The sequence below is a fragment of the Platalea leucorodia genome (genome assembly GCF_965183815.1).
Source record: "Platalea leucorodia genome assembly, chromosome: 1".
In the NCBI taxonomy this organism is placed as follows: Eukaryota; Metazoa; Chordata; class Aves; order Pelecaniformes; family Threskiornithidae; genus Platalea; species Platalea leucorodia.
The window spans coordinates 120,459,794-120,475,936 of record NC_138823.1 but is presented as its reverse complement, the minus strand read 5'-3'; the positions used below and the strand labels follow the sequence as shown (position 1 = coordinate 120,475,936).

General features: G+C 40.8%; 1 protein-coding gene across 1 annotated transcript in view; it reads left to right on the top strand.

The window, feature by feature from the left end:
• TMEM108 (transmembrane protein 108) overlaps positions 1-16,143 on the top strand; it is a gene marked incomplete at both ends in the record, with an annotated part of 87,225 nt that overhangs the window by 952 nt on the left and 70,130 nt on the right. The window lies entirely within an intron of this gene.

Here is a 16,143-nt window from a genome sequence, read left to right as displayed (position 1 = left end):
TGCATGGAATGAGCAATGCGAGGACTATTGCTTTTATTGGCATGTGTGAAAATAAAGTCTAACAAATATTTTATGGACTGTTACAGAAATCTGGTTAATACCATATCTTTGCTTTACTTATTACCATCAGGTTATAAAGCGAGAGATTTCTTTTTAGTTGCTAGATTGGCTGGTGTTCCTATTCTTATTTACAGCTTCTCCTATGACATAGGAGAAATTCAGCTGTGCCTTCATGGCATCTGAGGGGGAACTCCAGAGGTGCACCCAAGACCATTTTGCTCTAATGAGTATAAAGCTAGGCCAGATGTGCCTAGGCGACCTGCTGGGCCTACCTTTGGCTCCCAGAGACTGGGTGCCTGGCTGGAGTGCAAAGGGGAGGACTGTAACCAGAAACCCACTGACAGCAGTGGGGGCTGTGGTAGTGTTACAATAGCTAAGGAACCCGAATACTTTACATCACATTTTGACATGTTTCTGCATGTTGAATAGTAACTTAATCCTAAATGATCTCAGTTGCTGGAGCAACATTATGTTCATTGTAATGAAATGGTGAAACTGAACTGTATGAATACATTTCTGTCAACACGGTAGGAAAAAAAGGTATATTCTACATCCAACCTATCACAGTGTTGGATCTTTCTGTAATTTTTATTTTTTTTAATATCATGCTTCCCTGCTTGGCAGCATTCCCCATTGCTATCTCTGGTGCTTTAAACTGTATTTTTCAGGGTAATATGTTGAAGATATAGGCAGCAAATAGAGGAACACTGAAAATCAAGAGGGAAAGACTGAGCAAACCATATATATACACACACATATATAGTATGAATAGGAAACAATATTGTGAACTCCATGATGTCATTTGAGAAGATGGATTCTGAACATACTATTTCTACTGACAGATAAACAAACTGCTTTATTTCTCTGAGTGCAGCAAAGATGTGTACTAAATGTAGTTATTAACAAATGCAACAGCTATAGATATGTAAGAGATATTTTGGGCATCTGGAATGAGTTTTTTCACTGGCTGGTTGGTTGGCTGGTTTGTAAGAAGCCTATGGCAAGATCCACCAAGTTACTTAATTCCTATTAAATCAGTTTTCTTTTAGATGCCCTGTAGGTGTGTTACTTTAGCTTACTTTTTCCCCAGTTACACCATAATACTGAAAACAATTTCCAGAGGTGCATTCTGCAACCAAGGAAGAGGAAAGTACTTCAATGTGTTTCCTGTAACTGTTCTTTATGCTATAAGAGGGGCCTGCAGCATGGTCTTATTTGTTTCATTTTCACAAAAGAGGGAAAATTGCTGCTACTATTCAGAGAAGGAAAAAACCAAACCTTCAGAGAAAGCGTCAGGAGAGGATGTTCTTTGGGCTGATTCACCAGTGTCCTATGCCTGCCTGCCTTCCTCATCTGCAACTGCAACAGCTGGGTCCATGGTGCCGCCTCTCTGATGTGGCAGCGTTTTCATCTTGTCTGCTATGCTATGAGTGATTAATTGAGGCTTAGGGCTATATAGAGAAGTGCCCTATGTATGTACTCCTGTGAGTAAAAAACTGAGATGGCTTGAACGAAGTGTTGGTGGGTTTTGTAGAAACAGTGATCAGCTGGAGAGACAAAACTCTGTGCTTGTGTGAGTGTGCCTGTGGCTAAGCAATGTAGGAAGAAGCAGTTTCATCCCCAAACTGGTCCGTTGCTATGGGATTTGTCACATCTTGGTTGAGTCCCAGCTGTGCCACTGGGCCAGTACTGGCTATGCCCTTCTGTGTATTTATGTCCACTGCTGTTCATTTGTGCTGTGTTCAGCTGTGTCTGTGCGGTACCTGAGACAGTGGGACCCTCGTACTTGTGAGGACTGCTTGGCTTTGGGGCTAGAAGAAAAGACTTATATCTGATTTACAGACTAGTGGGATTTGTTAGCCATATTTTTTAAAGTCAGGCCCATATCTAAATAAGGTTTTAAATGTAGCATATGTCTTTTTTTTTTTTTTGTGAATTTTAGATGAGTTATGTAATCAGTCTATTGCCATCCATATTCTTCTGCTGTGCTTTCCAAAAACAGCATATTCCATCCATTTATGCTGATCAAGAATAGTATGTGAAAATGGCACTGGCAGCAGCTGCTCTTTTGAATATTGTTGTAGCTGGCTTGAATCTGATCCCAGTTGTCAAGAGGTAGGCTTTGTAAAAATTGCAGTGCTACATTTGGCCCAGGACAGGGGCTCTGGGTGATGCTACTTTACCTCTAGTCATTCATAATTTATGAATGAGTGATTAAACATGTGGTGTAACTGTAAAGAAACAGTGCTTTCAAACTGTATCTTCAAAGATTCTATGTAATCTGAAATCTCTTAAGACATTAAAAAAAAAAAATAAAAAAGATTAAAACAAAAAATTTGGAAGAGGTTTCTTAGTGAGAGCTCTTTGAAGTCACTAGCTAGATTGAGTTGATGAGGACCAATTAAAGCAAAACATGTGTCCACAATTTGCTGCCATTTGTTCTAGGCCCATCTTTATGGATGAAGTTTGTTGCCTCTGTAATGATGAAGATGCAAATGCCTTTCCCATGAGGCTGAGCGATCTCCATTTTTTATAAAGACCTAATGTGATGATTTAAGCCCTACAGCATGAGCCACAATATGTCTGCATTTTCTGTAATAAAACATGCACGCTATAATTTACCATGCATGCACTGTTCACTAAGGGCTTCCAAGTTGCATATAAACGAGAGAAAAATGTGGAGAAAGGTAACTGGTGAAGCCCTTGGCACACGAGCTGTATACGAGACTTTCTTCTTCAGACATTTATTTTCCTGAAAAATGGAAGGACTTTTATTTTCTGTTTACTTACAGCACCAGTGTCTGTATGAGGACCTGTCACTATAGCATCTGGAAATAAATGCCAGTCTGAGTGTTTCTTCATGCCATTATCACTTACTGCATTCCCAAGCATCACTCTTTCATCTCTGAGGCCTGGCACAGTGCCCAGTAATATCAATAGAAAGAGTCTCCTATGTACAGGCTTGCACCACTCTCTGTAGCAAACAGCAAAAACGGCAGCGAGTGGCCGTGCCTTATAATACAGGCTGCCGCAAATCTTTGTATCCCCTTGCTGTGGATGCAGCTCACCTTCCTTGGTTTTAACTGGCAGCCTGACTGCCTTTCAGTTAAGTCTCTTGCGGTGAAGTTCACCCCTGTAGAAAGGGTTAGCACAAGCCAGTGCTCCATTTGAGTCTGAAGCAAGTCCAGGAGCTCATCCCTCTTTTCATAAATATGTGATAAGCAATGTGAGTTTGTCAAATTCCTAGTTTAGAGAAGACCCAATTCTCAGTGCCTTCTGCAAGGTGCTGAGCAGCATTATCTCCTAATGCCTATTGCCTCTAATAGGAACCAACACCCACTGGCTCCTGTTTCTATTGCCAAGTACCATCTGTGAATAATTACATGGTATTAATAAGATGGTATGCTCGTTTATACAATTATACGTGGCTCGTTTATAGCAAGTGGGGAGGCATGGTAACAGTACAAAAAAGACTAGAGCCAGAAGCAGGGGAAGAACCTGTTCTCTGTCCATAGTAGTAGATAAAACATGAAGAAATGGATTTCTAGAGCAGGAAACTTGACGTTAGACATCAGGCAAAAATGTTTTAGCAGGTTACAACATTGAAACGCTAGAACAGGCTAGTCAGGAGGATTTTGGTCTGCCACTGAAGCACCGAATGGAAAAAAACATCTCTCGGGGGAGACAGAGGTCATCTAGATGATTTCAAAAGCTCCCATCAAACCCTCTGATCCTGTGACCACTAGGTACTCTGTCTTCAGTGCAAATGAGCCTCCTTGCTTCGACAGAGGGCTCTCAGTTTTCATGAGCTATGTATAATTAATCTGCGCGATAGAAATGTACAGCTGACGTATGCTTAAAGCTACTGGGGATCACTTGATACAGATCAGCAGAGTCTCTTCCTACCATTCACGAGGATTCACAGAGAGAAAAGAAAATATCATTTTTGTGCTCTGTTAGGATGGTAGGTGTCAGCTTGAGCAAAGAGAGCAGCGGGGAGTGGTTATGCAGCAACAGATTCCATCTCGTTTGCTTAAAAATTAGAAAGGTAAACAGCCTCTGGATATGCAGTGTTTCATGTACAAAGCTTTTTGGGATACTCACTGGGCTGAAGCATTTGTATTTGAGAGTCACGTGGCTTGGTAACAGACTGCCCATCGGGCAGCTCACAGCAAGCAGTCCATCAACACTTGCTTCTCCCAGAATTCAATTAAAGGTTGTAGCTTCAGTTTCCCAGCAAAAACTTTGCCTTCCTGAAATAAGCTGCAACTTTCTATTTTGTGATCCCTTCCTGGAAAACAGACCTTTTTAAAGACAGCTTTAAGAGCAAAATGATGCACCTTATAAAGAAACTAAATTGAATATGCATTTTCTTATCAGATGTAAGCTCCAGAGTCCTTGATGTGCCCTTTAGTGAGATTTCAGCAGCACACACACAAGACAGCATGTTCCCGCTCACTGCCTGGATAAGCACAGCTCTGTGAATTGGCCGGCTCTTGTGATTCTAAACCTGAGATAGTTCCCATGAATAGTTTGCAATATTTATTTTAAATTTGCTGGTTCCATGAACATTCTTGCCCTTAAAGACATTACAGTTTGGTAGCATTTCACAGATTGCACAAACTCATTAAAGAGTTTGAGGTACATCTGTTGGGGAAGGGATATTCTGCCTTGTTCTGCCAAGAGCAGATACAAACTTAGGATGTAGCAACCCTCCCAAACAACTAACATATTGGGAAAACTTCTCCACTGTTCTTGCAGATTTGCTGAAACACAGAAAGATGTGGAATAGACCTGGGGCTGTAGAATTTCAGGTCATGGTTTAAGTCCTTGACACTGAATTTGGGATAAAAAGCCAAGAGACAGTTACATTATTATATTTGCTCTTTCTGTTGGCAAGCAAGCAATTTGTGCCTTTGCACATATCATTTGATAGTGTGATTATGTTCTTGGCATTAAGTACCCTCAATTTTATGCTTATACTGGTACTATTTGCACTAGAACCCCATAGATTTTTCAAAATTAATGAGAACATGGAGAACTTCCTGGTGTTCATATTCATCAAGCATTCACACACCAGTTGTGGGACATTCTGGTAACGATGTCCATGACCATTATGCTAGAATGCCAAGAGATATTAAATACATACATATAAATATGGATGTTTACCCAAGTTGGAAAATGCTGCAAGGATTTGGTTTTAAAATTCCTTTCTGTCTTGTCAAAACAATGATTTGATAGGTCAAAAATGAATCCACAATATTATTTCCATCTTATGTTGTGAATTATTTGTGTTTTGGACCTGAAGCAATCCCCATTGTATGACAATATATCTGTCTAATCTTCTGTTTTAGATTCAGTATTGTTTGCCTCAAGCCTTCAGAGAGAGGTTTTAGAGGGAGAGTGAATAGGCAGGAGTACAAATTTGACTTTTCTCTATTTTTCCTTTCAAAAGTCTATTCATCCATCTCTAATAGAAATGAAACTTCAGGAACAAAGACCTAGCAGCTTGTGCAATTTCATGCATGTGTCTTTGAGACTCAGCGTCAGGTCAAGTGGAGGAAGAAATGTTACTGATAGGCAGACAGGAGCCTAGCAACCATGAAATATTGGTCCTGTTGAGTTCAGTGGCAGAACTCCCATTGACTTTAGGAGGATTGGGATTTTACTCCCAGCCTTCATGTTCCCAGCTTGCTTTGATATGTTGCATTATAAAACAAAAATATCCTGTCAAACATTTATTTCCTTCCCCAAAGCTTCCTTTTCTTGCTGGCTGTGCCTAAGAGACATTGGTATGTTTCTGACAATATTGCCATCAACCCTAATCCAGAAAAGGCAGTCAAATACGTAAATAGAGCCCTTAGCACCAGGCAGACTGCTCCTACAGCAGCCACTAGCCATAGGCTTGAATCTCTGTTGGACTGCGTTCCAGTAATTTGACATAAGAAAATTTTTATGTCAGCACGCATGCTGGTGTCTAATGTCCATGAATTATCCAATGCTTGTGACAGTGTTCCTAATGAGAAAGACAGAAAAATGGCTAACTGTTAGATACTTAATATACATTGTTATCTGATAGTCCTCCATGTGTGAACTGCCATGCACATGGACATGTACCATTGGTATCAGTAATACAGTGATATTTATACCGCAGTGTTAGCTGCTGGAACTTTTATATGTTAAAAATGTCTTTGACTTTTTGCAAAGCCTTTGAACTCTTCTCCTTCCACCCACCCCTTGGCACTCTACATCTCATTGTTTTTGAACAAGGAAGACCTAACTGTGGAGGTTATGCCAGCTTCGGTCAGTCATGTATGTGTCCATTGTAGCTTACTGCGGGCTGTGTAAATAATTTAGAAGAAATACTTATAAAAGCAAGCTCATTGCTGGCTGTGGAAACAGTCTGGAAGAAATACATATAAAACCAAGTGTCATCCAACTTGGCAGCATGTGATGGGTGTTCTCCTTGTCCCATCTCTAAATAGCAAGTATATAGAAGTCCTCTCCAGGTCTACAATAGATCTCCAAAGAACCCAGGTGCCAATATTTAAGTACATTCAACTCAATGAAAGACTTCTGAACTCCACCTGCAAAAAAACTTGCTGTGAAACATCATCTAAGTTAGCCTTTGGAATAAAGCCATTGCTTTGCAAAGCAGTGCATCCGTCTGGTCTTTATGCTGAAGATAGGCATCTGCAAAACTTCCTTGACAAATCAAGGCCTATACATAATTGGTATGAATGTATTGTTTTGTAGCACATTATCGGTTTAAACTATGTATATCCTCTAATGCCTGAAATCTCAAGGGCAGGATGTGCTCCCAAGGTCTGGAAAAAGCCCGCAGCCTCATTTCACATGATTTTTTTCCCCACATTATTCTTGGATAAAAGGAAGATGTTTGTTATATGTCCCACAAAAGATGTTTGAGAAGTGACCTTGGCAGGAAGAATACTCTACCCCTGCTATAGTAACTTAAAACCGCATCCCTTCAGCTGGAGAAGGCAAGGGAACCGCAACCCAAGGCGGGGTCCCCGTAGTGGCTCATGTGTCCATTGGAATGTGTGCCACAAGGGCCCAGAAGGAACCCAGCACTCCACGTTTTGAAGGAATAGTGCTGTGTAGCCCCACCAGCTTTCCCATCACTGAGCTTTTCTTCTATACTGTGATGATGACATGGTTCTTGGAGCCACTCTTCACTCAAGACCAGGCTCCTGTCATATCCAGGGACAAGGGCAGGATTTTGGGGCAAGGTCTTCCAAATCAGCAAATGTATAATAACTCAGTTGGGCACTCACGGAGTTTTCTTAAGTACCTAAGCACGTTAACCTGGTGTTCATCTGCTTTTCATCTTAATGGTAGCTAAGTATGAAACTTCTGCAGGTGCCTTTAAGAATTGCACTAGGCATGTCTCTGATATGGAGTGCCAAGATACTTTGGAAAATCTGATCCCATTTGTCCTAATGTAAGGGAGCAGACTTTGTTTCAAAACTATGTAATACTGTGCAGAACATAAATCTTTTGCTTCAGAGTTGATGAATAATAATCAGTGCTTACTAAGACCAAGTTATAAAGAAAGAAAAAGAAAAAAAAAAAAGAAGGGGCACTGAATCAAGTGCACATTTACAGTTTCTAGTAGTGGTAACAAATGCTTCTTGCTTAGTGCTTTATAAAGTCACAGCATTGTGCAGACATTAACTAATTAATTTAGGTTCCGGTGAAATTATGGAATTAATTTGAGTCTCCAATTTAAAATGTTACAGCTGATGAGCTGATCTGTCTCATGCTCTAGGCGAAGCGTTCTGTCCTTTCTATACACTCCCACATGCATTTGGTCCACAAAGGCTGCTCTTGCATGTTCACGCTGCCACGCAGCTTGCCATGGTCGGAGTAGCTTTCAGAAGATGATGCTTCCTAATTCTGCTATAACAGATTCCATCTGCTGGGAGAAAAAGAAGGAAAAGAAATCTCTCATGTATCCTGTCAATGAAGGGATCATCAGGGAAGAAAGCAATGCAGGGGGGGCAGAGGTGACTGGATATTCCTCTTAATAAAGCAGATATATTCATTTCTTATTGCAGGTATAGTTGCAATCTGTAGGTGTATTTCATATACCCACTAAAACACTTGTGCTGATCAAATTTATTGGGTGCGTATTCTGTATTCACTATACCGTTGTTCTTACTCTGTACTGCTGGTGCATATAGATAGCATTCAAGCCACTGCCATCATCAGTAGAAGCACATGTCCAGTCCTGTGACAGAATAAAGCATGCTTTGCATAGAAAGCTAAAATATTGCTAAGATGGAAATGTTCAGACCATACAACAGACTCTGTCTCATTGTGGTCTTTAACCCATGGACCTTCCTTATTGCTAGAAAGGGAACAAGCAATTCCTTCTCATCCCGGAGGAATATTGGTCTTAAATACCTTGATAACCAATGTCATCAGTAGTTATGACTCATTGCAGGAGAACCTAAAAGAGTTTGAAAATTTGTGCACTTATACAAGACCTCACATCACATCTCATTGTGGCTTTCAGAGTGAACCATGGAGTATTAGTGACAGTACTTTTGTGTAAACTGCGTGAAAAACAGCATGATTTCTGGACAGATTATAAATCCATTTTGTAAATCCCAGGGCTTTGTTGCTGCTGAAATTCCCTTGTGGCCAGCCTGTGAGGGGCTCTCAGTACTTTAACATGAAGCTTCTAATTCTTTACGTATTTGAAAAAGGCACTGCTTCTTGAAGTTGGCATCCCATGGGAAGGAGAGTGATGACTTTGCAGTATCTTCTAGAGCATTAGATATCACTGGCTCCTGTAGAGGCTACAAATTCATTATGGTATCGCAGCTTCTCATTGCTGAGGGCATTAACAATTAACATACGGAAACCACAATTAAGATATCAAAGAGAAGAAAGTGAAGATAACAAACAATGAGAGTACCTGATAAATGGACAACAGTGTGTTTGCAGGGGAAACCACTTGTATTTGTGTATAGAGAGCTAATTCAGAGCCTTAAAGCACAGGGAGAGAAAGAAAATGGTTTCAAACCCTGTGATCTTTTCGCCTTGTCTTGGAGGTAGAATGGAGCAATTATCTCCCGTTTTATGTCTTTCGCTTCAGTCGTGCTCGGGTTTGGCAGTGTTGTTTCTTTAGAGCAGCTGGCCATTTCACCGAGTTCAAAGCTGTTTTGTTCTGCCATTTCAGGAAGGAAGAGCTGTTTTTTTCTAATTGAGGCCCTATACATGCCTGAGAGACTCATGTCAAATCCCTGCCCCGGGACCTACTTCTTAACGCTGAGGTTGTGAAGCATAAAGTTAATCACATTACAGTCTGTGCTGCACAGAAGCACCCTGACAGTTATTGAGGATGAAGCCTGTGCCGGAGAGAGAGTGCAATAGGTGCTTAGGGAAGGAGGATGCTCCGAGACCAATTCCCAGGAGTAGACAAGGACGATGTGCAGGAATGGAGTAGTTGCTACAGCTTAATAGGAATGGATGCTAGCAGCTTTTTTTTTCACAGAGCAATCCCTTAGGAGAGAGATCATCTACAAGATAGAGTAACAGGAACCTGGGCCTCAGCTATGCATATTGCAGTGCATCTTTCCTGGCCCTTGGGAGATCTATGACTGGGACCATTAGTTGCAAAGTCACTGCTAAGCATGTATGTAACTGACAGGGAATCAGATATAAATCCTCTGGCCTCTGAGGTGGAGATGGCTGGACTGGAGACAGCATAAGACAGAGAATGCTTAGTGTACATCGTCCAAGAAAGAGCTGCTATGGGAAAAAGGAAGGTCCTCTCTCCTCGTAGTTTACAGAGCCACAGAAAACCTGGGGTGAGTGGTGTGCAGTGTACCTAGACTTCATTAGCTCTTGTATCAGGAAAATCTGTTTCAGAAATCAAAGGAAATTCTGAGGAAAATGTCTTGGCCTTAATTGTTATTGCAATCATCCCTTTACCTTTCTGGCTATTGAGCTTCTCCTCTGGATTAGAAGGTACCTGTCTTCATTGGTGTTTCCCAGTATAGAAAATATCTGTCTTTCTTGGGGAAGGTGACAGTGCCATTTGGTGACTTCATGTGGTTATTCGAAGCCCTGAGGAGGCCACTGCTCCGTCCTGTGCATGTTCCCTGCTCCTGGCCTCATGTAAAATAGACAGGGCAGCAAACCCTGCAGCAGGGAGAGCTGTGGGGATGCTGTAGCATCGAGCCCAAACTGGGACATCCAGTTAACTGTGCTTCACTCCTACCAGAGCAACATGCCTTTCCCACAGTGGTTTTGACTGGTGTATCAAAATTTTCGGCATTATTCCCCTTGTTCGCAGGCTCTGTTGCAACCCAGAGCTGCACAGCACAGTTCAGCACAGGAGCTTGTGCTTCTCTGGACTCTGGGCTGGCCCTGCTCCAGAGCAGCCCCAACACAGAAAGAACAGCTTGAGGGTTACTTCAATTAGCATAAATTGCCAAAGGCCCAAAATATGTTGTAGAGCCAGAGTGGATTGTTAAGCCTCAAAACATGCTCCCTTTTTCTTGCTTCTTTTCCTTTGCTGCCTTTGTGAAGGAGAAAAGGCTTAGAGCTCATTTTGTTATTCTCAGAGGAGGGATGTTCTGGATGCAGCTGCAAGAGTGAGGCCTAATCCGCCTCCTAATATCGGGAAGACCTTGGGCTGTCGTTCTTGTTGTTGCATTTCTCAGTATCTTCTCTTCCTACATGTCTTATCTTTTGAATTGTAAGCATTTTAGGCTAGGGGTTGACAGTATTTGGATGTGTTGTACAGTGCCGAGCATACATTTGGCTCTTAGTTAGTAATTATAACAATTAATAAGAAATACCATATGGCTAAAAATATTGTAACTCTCAAAAGAATTGTTGGGCCATTTATTTTTTGTGCATAGGAGTCTGTGCCTCATTTAAGCCAATTATTTTTCTATTAACAGGCATTGGTTATGCCATCCTTCTTGTCGTGGTTTAGCATGACTTATGCTTTTATTTTTAGAAGTATTCAGATTATTACAGAAAGTATGAAGAATGAATGAAAAAAGAAATCTGTCTCCTAGTACTTGTCTTTTAAAATTAGATTTCTTGGTTTAATAATCCTACATTTAATCCTCAAAGGGATGTGTCCCCTATAGGGAACGTTCTCTGTACCCTCAGGTGCCTGCTGTCAAAATGTCAGAGGATGGGAGATGAATCCAAATGAATTCATGAATCCAAATACTCATTTGGAAATCAGGTGGTGTTTGACTATGACATTACCAACACCTATCCTAACGTATTTAATCACAAATGTGAGATTTATGGAGTAGAGACGTGTTACTCTCAAATTTTAATTTGCAAGTTGTATTCTGCTTTTCAGACTATGTAGCAAAGTTACGATAGAGTCCCTCTTACTCGCTGTCTCGTGATTTATGGGAGACTGGGAAATCTCAATCTTCAGTGTTTCAAGGTGAAATTTTTAGGTCTAGCAGAGGTAATGCTTTTCAGCATGGCATGAACAAGTGTGAAGCCTCTTTTGTCCTGTGGCTTGAAGGGATTCAAGCTTTATATCCATGGAGGAAAGGAGATCACACATGGTCCTGCTGTAGCTCCAAACCGCATATTGCATGTCCAGCTTTTTGGACTGGAGGCATATTGTCACTGGCTGTGACAAGAGCTTCTGTTCCTGTTCAGTGGCTATATTGATAGGAGCGGTATGTGGCCGAGCCTGTGGTCTAGCACAAAGGATGCATCGGCGCGCGTTTGTTCTGGGCAGCAGCATTCACAAGGGAATGAAACTCAGACCAAGCATTTGGCTTACCTCAATACTTAAATCATCAAAGTAGTATTTACAGTTGATTTTTAAAGTAATGCATGAGCTTACAGAGGTGTATTTCTCCCAATTTTAGCTGTGGGTAGAATATGATGTTTATAGCTATTAAGAAAGGAGTGTCATGCAGTATGTCCATTTCACTGATAATTTTGGAAGAACTATTTCTTGTTTTTAAATATTAAGTAGAAATTATGGAAAAGCTTTGACTACTGCCTTCAGGAAAACCAAAGCACAGATAAGTATATTTTTAAAGTGTGATCTGAGATACTGAGGGGGGAACATGAGGGAGAGGTGTGCAGGAGGATGCAGGTTTGTGTTAGTATTTTTTAAAAACATTCAAGACTTTCTTTTGCGAAGTAAAGTTGTTTTGTGGTGCCAGATGTATAAAGACATTGGTTGTTTCAACCTCAGCTGTCACTGGCAGATAAATAACAAGATAGTGAGAAGAATCGCAGATGGATCAGCAAGGCTGATTTTTATCAGTCAGAGAGCTTTTGGAGATTACAGTATAGCATGAAGAATTTATCGAGGTGATTTATCCACAGTGCTTGTGAATACATTACATCCATATTCAACTAGTATAGAGCGGGTCTCAATATCTACAAAGGTATTATTAATGTTACTTTGGAAAGCAATACGTTTTTGCATAGTTTCAACATCTTTCGTGTTTATGGATTTTGAACATAACTCTAAAACTCGCAGTAAATCTTCTGCTATTGAAACAAATAAATTTGGGGAAAATATTAATAAAAAGACTTTTTAAAATGACATTTCATAACAATGCTCAGTCAGCCTTCCTGCTGCTGAGACCCCCTGGCAACCAGAAATGGAAACCTCTATAAAAGAGACTTCTGAAAAAAGAAAGGGGGAAAATCGCCTATTCTGATTTTGCCTGTGGTGCTGTCTTCTTGTTTTGGAAGCTTCCATCATGAGGTGTGCTTTGCAGAAAAGACAGGTGGAGAGAAGCAAGCTAAAAAAAGGCAATGGAGGAGGCATTATTTCATGTTCAGTGTTCTGCTTTTCCTCTGTGTCCATCAGTTCTTGTGCTAAGAGGGAAGCAAAAAAATTTACTTGGTAGAGGGGGGAACAAAGAGCTTTTTTTTACAGTCAGAGATAACAAGACAGTCGTGCTAGGAATGACTCTTCAGCTTGTCTGGTTTTTTCAGTCCTGGGATCAGTGAGGGTGAGTTCTTCTCTCTGCTTCGCAGTGTCAAGCAGTTCTTCAGCCATCCACCTGCTGCTCACAAGAGCTGCTACCTGACCATGCTGATGTTTAACTCCTGCCCAGCCTTGCGGGTCCATGTATTTCGTTGCTCAGCATCTACAGCTGGGGATGAGTTACCAAAAGAAGTAGCTCCTTTACAGCCACCAAAGGAGGACCCACACCTGGAATTTCTTATGGCAGCATTTCTGGGTGCTCCTTGTGAAGTGCAGAGGAAGGAGTCTGGGCAGAGCTGCCCCTGTTGCAGCTGGCAAGCCCTTTGGAAACTACTGCTGAAGGAGGAGAAGAGCAGAGCGGGCGAGGGTAGCTCACCCAGCAAGGGTGGGGAAGATTGCTCTCCAATCAGTCCGGTTCCCTGCATGTCAAAGCTATAGTAAGAAAGAAAATGAAGTCGTTCCATGAGGCTAGTCATCTGTGGCTGCTTTTTCATGCAAGAGAAAGCAAAACATTTCCTACAATGTGTCTGTGCAAGAGTAGGGAACAGTCATGAATTTGGCAGTGAGAAAATTTTCCCTTTATAAAGTTATTAGCTGCAATGGTTTTGCTTAGGCAGCCCTGAATTATACAAGACACTGAATTGAGAGCTTCTCAGGTTTGGAAAATTCAAAACTGGTAGTTCTGGACTGAGTTATGGCAGAATACTGTGGAAGCCTCTGGTAAATGAGCTTTAGAGATTTACATTCTTAAGTTTGCTTTTCTGAGTAAGCCAATATGTATTAGTGCGGCAGGCGGTATTTTTTATGCAGGAAAGGTAGGATGCCAATAGTATTATACTTGTCATTATATAAGATCAAAAATGCATTAATTTATAATACATATTCCAATTCTAAGACCCCGTTAATTTCAATGAATTGCAGGGCTTGGTTTGAAGGACGAGTGTTTTAATGAAGACATAAATCACCAGTCATAAGCACGTCTTTTGCCATTTTCATATATAAAATCAGTAGCTGCATTAGAGGTTCACTGATATCATTCACAGTGCTTCTGGCCGCTACTGAAGGTGTGTTGTCATGACAGGTCTGGGGCTTTGTTGCATAAGTTAAACTGTAAGAGTTACAGATTGGGAACTGTATGTATCCAGGGGGAGACAGGTACCTCATAGTCTACTGAATTTGCCACATATTTCAGTGTTTTAAAATATTAATTTATTTTTATTCCATTACTTAATCCATTTGTCCATTGTTCAGCGTAAGAGAATTTCAACCTGTCTGCCGTACATGCATTAAGCACATCTACTGCCCTATGGTGCATTCATCAGGCACTGTAGATTGTTAAGATATTGCCTATAGGGCAAGTTTGCATATGAACTGCATCAATCTTGTGGTTTCTTCCCCTTCTGCGACCCCATTTTCATTTGTAGAGGACCTTGGCGCTGCTGGTTGTCATAGGAACATGGTAGGGTTGTTCAACAGGAAAAGGTGAGATGCATAGCCTTGCCCATAACTCATTCAGGCTGCTACCTTCAGGAGATGCCCATCAGCAAGAGCACAACATGGAAACAGTCATCAGTGAATTTGTGGTTGCAATAACGTTCTGGTGAGGGCAGTGGCATTTCAGTATTCCTATTTCCAGCCCAAAAGCCTCTACAGACCCCAGCAAGGACCGGGAACCTGCTGTTTAGGTGCTCTACAAACATAAAGGTGATGGATATCTGCGAATGAACTGTATACCTTGCTGTTCTGTTCTGTGATCTTGTGGAGAAAATATACTGCAATGATACATTAGACAAAAATATTAGAGAACTTCTCAAGTAATTGGTGGGGAGACACTGAAGTTACCTAACTGTATCTCCTACAGCCTTCACAGAGAGGCAGAGGCTAAACTGTGTTAGAGATGGCTAGCCTTCGCCACAAAAGAGTGCTCCTTGGCAGAGTTTGGAGATGATGTAAAGGAAATGTATGTCTGACTGCTATGCTTCTATAGTATTCCTGTCAGCAGCCTTCTAGCTATTTATTCAGCTTTGAACTGAATTATATTTGTGATGTCTCCTCTCTACAGCCAATTTTTGTGATGGAGGGGATTAATGGGTCTCTTTTTTAAAGAAGCTTTGCTTAGTTCTAAGTCAGTATGATAAAAGCACCCTTAGGCTGTTTTTAATGTATGTTGGGATTGCAATACTCTAAAACACTGCTGGCAGTGATGGAGCACCTGCAGTTTTCATTCCTTTAATTTTATTTCCTAGCATTTGAACAAGAATTAATCAGACTGTGAGGAGAATGCTGCAAAGTTTAGGCAGAGTTGTGGCTACCCAAGCTGCTTCCCTCAAAAAACCAATGTCTGACCATTCCCTTGTGACCATGTCTATGCTGGCAGTCATAAATCAAATGCTTAGTCTGAATGGGTGAATGGAAGGTCCAGCTCAAGAGAAGATCCAGAATATTTGAGGAAGCAAAAAAATAGTCCTGAACTTCTCTTCTCTAAAAGTTATTGTTACAACTGAGATAGAAATCACTAACATGCTTTGGTAAAAAGGAGGCTCAGCAAGTACAGGTCAGCCAACGAAGCAACAGTATGTATAATAGCAATGTGGAAGCACTGGAAATGAGGATTAATTTTTAGTATTGGTTAGGAAATATTTCACACAATGAATGAGAATGCAAGAGCATGAAACATGCTGCATCTACTCTGTAACAAGAAGAAAGATGTTACCAAAGGGAAACCCTGGGATCTCTGGTGCGCTGAGTAACACTTTCAGGTTTCTTTCTGAACTTTCATCTTTCAGTGTATGAGCTGCTTGATACCAAATTGTTTCATTGCCATAAGGAACAAGTAAAAGTAGTTTATTATTAATGCTTCTGTACGGTCTAAATATCATACTTTGCCTATATTTCTAGTAGAGTAAGTCCAGAGTCACATCACTCAAATTTCTTTAATTCACTGAATCAGATTCTCAGTGCACAGAAGTAAGTGCATGATTAGCTTGGTTTAAGTCATTATCACTCCACTGAAATAAATTACGCTAATTTATACATACTTTATATATTATGTATTTATTTTATGTATTATATTAGTAAAATATGGAGATGGTACAGACAAGTATGACAGATAT